The sequence below is a fragment of the Dasypus novemcinctus genome, chromosome 2, assembly GCF_030445035.2.
Source record: "Dasypus novemcinctus isolate mDasNov1 chromosome 2, mDasNov1.1.hap2, whole genome shotgun sequence".
Lineage (NCBI taxonomy): Eukaryota > Metazoa > Chordata > Mammalia > Cingulata > Dasypodidae > Dasypus > Dasypus novemcinctus.
The window spans coordinates 170,257,563-170,264,429 of record NC_080674.1 but is presented as its reverse complement, the minus strand read 5'-3'; the positions used below and the strand labels follow the sequence as shown (position 1 = coordinate 170,264,429).

At 40.5% G+C, this 6,867-nt stretch overlaps 1 non-coding gene across 1 annotated transcript; it reads right to left on the bottom strand.

The window, feature by feature from the left end:
• Positions 1-590: 590 nt before the first annotated feature.
• Positions 591-699, bottom strand: LOC111766255 (U6 spliceosomal RNA). Its single transcript, XR_002798347.1, has one exon. It is a non-coding gene; the product is annotated as a U6 spliceosomal RNA (small nuclear RNA).
• Between the last annotated feature and the right edge of the window lie 6,168 nt (positions 700-6,867).

The following is a 6,867-nucleotide window of genomic DNA, read 5'->3' as shown; positions in this document are numbered from 1 at the left end:
GCCTGTCTTTGCCTGGACATAGTCTGCTTGGCCTTTAAGACTCGGTCGGCCTTCTGTGGCAACCTCCTTTGACGTGTCCTAACACCCAGTGCTCGTCCCTACCTGACCACTCCTATTTCATTATGGAACTGGTCGCTTGTCTTCTCCCCATGTGAGCTTCAGGGGCACTGGGATGCCACTGATCTTGTAAGCAAGGGCCTGTGGCAGAGCAGAAGCCCACTATTATGTAGAATGAGAGAATGAAGAGCTGAACAAAGAGATGCCTTGGACCTGAGTGTGCATATTTTTCACAGTGTGCAGGTCATCCCATCCTGAGTGGAGCGGCCCAGAGCCTCGGCTTTGCAGTAAGATAAACAGGGATCTGCATCTTACTTCTGACACTTTTTATGTGTATGACATTAGGCAAGTTAATTGGCCTCACTGTGCTTTGGATAATTAATACCTTCTACAGGTGGTTGGAATAGAAGCATGACCAGTGAGAAGGGCTTGGCAAACAGTACTTGTTATATGGTGGTTGTGTCTGTTTCTGCACGACGACAAAGATGTGGGTTTAGGGGTTAGGCTGTCTTGAGTACAAAATTAAAAAAAAAAAAAAAATGGAACACTTCACAAATTTGCATGTCACCCTTATGCAGGGGCCATGCTAATCTTCTCTGTATCTTTTCAAACTTAGTATATGTAGCTCAAGTGGTTGAGCACCTGCTTCCCACGTAGGAGCTCCTGGGTTCAATGCCGGGTACCTCCTAAAAAAAACAAAAAGTACGTAAAGCAGTTAGCGCAGTGCCCTGATAATTGTTGTTTGTATTTTCAGCTGTAATTCCTTGAGTCCTATAATGTAGTGTCCTGGGCAGGAACCCGAGTTCTCTGTCAGTGCCTCAGATAAATTCCTTCTCTCTGCTAGTCAGTTTTCATATCTGTACCCTGGATATTCAGTTTTCATATCTGTACCCTGGATATATATGTCAGTGTACTCCCTCCAGCTCTGAATTGCCATGATTCTGAGCCTCGGTCACCCCTGAGGCTGCCTGGCACCCTCTCACTGCTTTCGAGCCCACTTCTAGGCCCTCCTTCCAAGGAAAGAGGAAAGACCAGTCTCCAACTCTGCTCCCTTGGCCCCATCAAGGCAGATGCATGCGATGATTCCTCCCTTCTGTGGGCCCAGTACTTCCAGCTTCAAGTGGGTGCTGAGGGGTTATCAGAGACACTGATGGAGCCGATGGGAACCCAGCCAGCCTGCTAAGAGGGCGCCCCATCTGCCCTCCCGGTAACACACTGCCTCCACCCTAGGAAAAGGCACTTGGGGATTTCCTCTTGGCTCCTGTCTGCTCATTCTGACACCGTGAAAGGCAGAGGGCTGGAGAGGGAAGGAGGTGGATTGACAGAAGTGGGGACCGGGTGGTAGTGGAAGCAGAGAGGATTCAGTGATCGTGTGCTGAACGCTAGCACCCAGGAATCTCTGAGAAGGAAGATTTAGTACGACCAGCCGGGCCTGGTGGACTCCTGTCCAAAAAGCCGAGCCCCAAGGAGGGGTTTCAGGTTATTTTTATACAAGAGACACATGTGGTGAGGCCAGGAGAGGTTTAGGGGTCAAAAAGACTTTTTTTGTTAGTTTAGGGTTTATCCATTTGTTTGAATACCAGTTAAGCTTGAATTAGCATATCGCTCACATTCCAGGTAAGCTTGAAATAACATATTGCCCACATTCCAGGTAAGCTTGAATTAACATATCGCCCACATTCCAGTAAGCTTGAATTTACATATCACCCACATTCCGTCTGGATGTAACTTTGCATTCACATTCAATCTACATCCTTTCTAAATATTCAAAGCCTATAGGGCCTATATCACTTAATTGGCTTTCTAGAAACTAGGCAAACTTGGATACAGAATTAGATAAGTTTGAATTCCTGCACAGGCTATATTATATCCTCCCTTTGAGGCTTGCTTAAGCTTGTTAAGCTTTGGCATCACTCTTTTTGGAGTTACGAGGTGGGCCGCTGCCTGTGTTCTTACTGCATTATTTATTAAAGCACGTACTCTAGTTATTAAGGGGAGGAAGCAGGGAAGTATGATGAGAGCATGGAAGGAGTTTCAGCTGTTCACCGTCTCAACTGCTCATTTTCCATATTAATTTTTTCAGGAGAGTTTAATGATAAAGTTTCTGAGAACATCCAGGGCTTTTCTTGGCTTTTGGAGGAAGTCTTCCAAGTGGTGGAATCTTGAGGAGATTTTTTGCTAGGTTCCACATCCATCTACCAATTTCCTATCTTACTAGCCTGTTCTGTTTTTTCCTTTAGAGAGTTTACACCTTTAATCTTAAAGAGGGTGCTGAAGGAGATGACCCTTTTTCTATAGCTACTTTCTGCTGGTCAGGACAGTCGGCCCTACCTGACAAGGTATGAAACTCTATTTCATCTTGTTTGGAGGAAGATGGATCTGGCATCCTGGGTGAAGCTGGATGAAGTTTCCATATGGCTAACAAGATGTTGATTCTAGAAGAAATAAACCTAATTAGAATTTTGAGAATATATGGTCTCACTAAGAGGACATGGACCACAGAAGTAGAAAGGTCAGGTGCCTGCAAAGGTTGCATTTTCCTAAAGTTGGTGGGAAACAATATATATTTTCTGAGTTATTTTATGCTATTGGTTAACTTCAGAGAGAAAGTGCAATAGACAACAGGGTAAGGTATAAATTGTCAATCCCAGTTCCTATGGTAGAGGAGATGAATGAGAAGAGGCAGTTTTCTTTCCAGTTAAGCTAAAGGAGATGAAAAGAGGCAAGGTTTCTAAAGGGAAGTCTGGTTTGCCTTTTTTCTAGCAATAGTCATTTGCTAGAGTTAGAGAAAACAGTTGATTTTGACATAGACACTACCTAGCTTTGTTTTTTGAAGACATATTTCAGGCTGACCAATGACTGGCACTTGTGTGTTTCATCAGGTGCTTCTGGTGAACTGGCACTCTTGAGCAGCTGACTTTATTCAGGATTAGTACACCAAGCTGGGCATTCCTTTAACTTTCATAGCTGTGGGAGTGATCAGAACTAGAGTAAAGCTTTTCTATTTTGGCTCTAATTGAGCAACTCCTGGTAACTTCTTTGCCTGTTTTTACCAGGCTTTGTCTTTTGAAAGCCCATCTGGCTAAGCTGGCTAGGGCATCCCTCCCCAGATGAGCGCCTTGGTGAAGTCCATGAAGGACTTTCCCCTGCACTGCTCCTGGCAGGTGGACTTGAGTATTTTTAACAAGCCACCCATCAGTTTCCAGGGTGAACCCCAGGTTAGCTGCCCTGGTTTGTTCACCCTGGGTATACTGTAGAACTTCAAGTACCCTAGAGAGAAGCTAGGAAAGCAGATTCTAGTATTTTACCAGCTTAGTGCATAGCGCTCTTTGGCACTATGAAACAGTGCCAGTCTGGAGACAATATCCATTGTATATTTGGCTGTACTGAGACATTGTTGGCTGCTGCAGGAGTTTGAAACTACAAAGTAGTTCCCATCCACTTCAGGAGCATGACCAGAGAAGCAGTAGATACTTTTATTGTTTTGGGGTCAGTAACCAACCTAGCCAGTAACTCACATGGAGAAGGACCCTGCATGTATTGGACACCTGGATTGAATGCACAAGGGACTTTGACAATGCTGAAGTTTATCTCTTGATCTTTAGATACCTTTTAAACATCTTTAATGCAATATGTTATATATTAAATGAACTTCTAGTACTTTGCCTTTTACTTTCACACTTTTATCATGAAAACGTTAATTACACAGGTATTTTATTTTAGCAGTAGAGGGAAAACTACTTTTTCTATTTTTTTTTTCTATTTTTTAAATGAAAACTGAAGATTCCCAATGGAATCAAGGTAACTTTCCATTATCACCCCTTGAATATGCACATTGAGATGACTTCCAGACAGGTTTTATTGCTATGAAGTTACTTTCTGCCATTAATATTAATTTAAGTTTTTAATTAATAATGGCTTTTTAGAACTAGCCATTCAGTGCTTCAATTTGGAAGATGCACTTAGAAACTTTTTATAATTAAACACAACTACATAGACTGGTTAATTTGCTTTTGATTACAATTAGCAACTGATGGATTTTACTTTATGCATTTAGGAGAGGGAGGATTTCTTCAACATAATTTCATTAGATATAAACTTAGAATTTTACCATATTAAAGACTTAATACATATAATGTTAATTTACTAACTTGGTATTTTACAAACCAAAGAGATAACCCAAGCTATTAACCCAAGCTAAATAAATTGAAACTGTTATAGTTTATACAAAGAATTTTTTTGTTTGTTTTTTATTTCATTTCTTTATAGGGGACTAAAACCTCTTGTCTTGAAAAAATTCTAAAACAATGAATAATCTTAAAAGCACATATCTTGGGAAGTGGATGTGGTTCAACTGATAGAGCATCTGCCTACCATATGGAGGGTCCAAGGTTCTATACCTCCTGACCCTTGTGGTGAGCTGGCCCACAGGCAGTGCTGCCGCACACAAGGAGTGCCGAGCCACGCAAGGGCGCCCTGGCGTAGGGGTGCCCCATGCACAACGAGTGTGCCCCACAAGGAGAGCCACACCACGTGAAAAAAAGTGGAGTCTGCCCGGGAGTGGCGTGGCACACATGGAGAGCTGACAAGCAAGATGATGCTACAAAAAGAGATGCATTTTCCTGGTGCTGCCTGATGATATAAGTGGAAGCAGAAGAACACACAGCGAATGGACAGAATGCAGACAACTGGGGGAAAGGGGAGAAAAATAAATAAAATAAATCTTTTAAAAAAAGCATATGTCTTCTAGGCTCTGGAATATATTATAATTATTTCATTTGCTTTAATTATAATTTAGTAAGGATCTTTTCATAGCTTTCAAGGACTTTTCCTTTACTTACTGAAATTTGGTAATAGGATTAGCAATTACCCTTATTTAAGGCTGTTAAAAGGTTTAAAATGGGGACCTACAGGAAAAAACAACTTAATTCCCCAGCCTAGAAGACAGCATTTTAATCTGCCAAACCTGGCTCCTCCCTCAGAGCTCTTGCAAAGAGAAGGCCCTGGGGTCTAGGCAGGTCAAAGAGCTCAGAGAAAAATTTTTTCCCTTTCCCAATAGTTTCTATATTTAGATTTCTACATGACCTTTCCATACTGCTTAGCCTAATTTGGGTTCTAGGAATATTTATTACATATATAACTGCATATTTAATTTTTAACAAGTTGAATAGAGGTTTTTTAAAAGAATTATTTGTTAATTTGATATTATTATCCTGATGTATGAAGAGATACACTGAGCAAATAGGGAGGCAACAATAGTCTGACATGGTGGGAAGTAGGCGTGGCTCAAATGATAGAGCGTCCATCTACCATATAGGAGGTTCAGGGTTCTATCCCCAGGGCCTCCTGACCCATATGGTAAGCTGGCCCATGTGCAGCACTGCGGCGCACAAGGAGTGCCCTGCTACACAGGGGTGTCCCCACATAGGGGAGTCCCACGCACAAGGAGTGCGCCCCGCAAGGAGAGCCGCGCCGAGTGAAAAAAGCACAGCCTACCCAGGAGTGGCACCACATACACGGAGCGCTGACGCAGCAAGATGACACAAGAAAAAAGAGATAGTTTCCCAGTGCTGACAGATATTGCTGAAGAACACAGAGTGAATGGATACAGAGCAGACAATGGAGGGAAGGGGAGAGAAACAAATGAAAAATAAATCTTTAAAGATAAAAAAAGTTTGACATGGAAACACAACTTAGTTACTTAAAACTTTCCTTTTTTTACAAAACAAGTTCAACTGTAAAGCAACACTTGAAAGATCTTCCTGAAGGCTTTTCTTTGCGGGCTTCTTCACACTAGGGGTTAACGGTTTCCCCCCTTTGTGGCTTTTTAAATTAATGGCTTATAACCAAAATGTTTCCAATGCTATGATACAATTTTTCTTTGCTTCAGAACTGTAAGCAGAGACAAGGGGTGGGGCCAGACTTGCAGTAACCATAAACAAAGGCAAACTTAGTTTATTACTACCATCACAATATTTAAAGTCTAGGAGCTAGATGAAGTTAGTTATAAAATAACTATAATTAAAGATAAGTTTAAGTTATAATTACCATTACTATAGTAAGCACTAGATAGACTTGAAGTAGCCATAAAAAAAGGTAAATTAGTTTAAGATTACCATTACAATAGCTGGAAATCTAGGCTACATCTACACCACTGTAATAATTTCAGTTATTAATTTTTTGAACTGTTTTATATATAAAGGTACTTATACAATGATTTCAACTCTTAGTTTCTAGAAAGTTTTTACTTAAAATTAATTTGGGTGTCTTTATTTATTACCTAAGCAATTAGAAACAATTTTATTAGTAACAAATTTTTATAGTTTTTCTGCTTTTCCAGCAATTAAATAAATTTCACTTGTGATCTATGCATTAAATCTACTAGCAAGGCAGTATTGGCATTTAAAGATTCATTTTTAGGTTACCTTTCACTGTTATTCAACTTGTAACAGGTGAACCCCAAATCTGATTTCCTAGGCACAAGCAAACTGGCAAAGTTAAACATAGATTTTAAAGTTGAACATAACGTTATGCACAGATTAAAACAGAAGAATTTTATATCTTTAGCATTTCTAGGAATTCTTTGACCTTAATTGATGGCATATGAGGTTTTTTATTTTGATCACTATTCACACCTTTTAGTTTGAATAGTTTATTTTATTTTATTTTTTTAAAGATTTACTTTTTATTTATTTCTCTCCCCTTCCACCCCTTAGTCTGCTCTGTGTCCATTTGCTGTGTGTTCTTCTGCATCTGCTTACATTATTCAGCGGCGCTGGGAAACTGTGTCTCTTTTTTGTTGCGTCATCT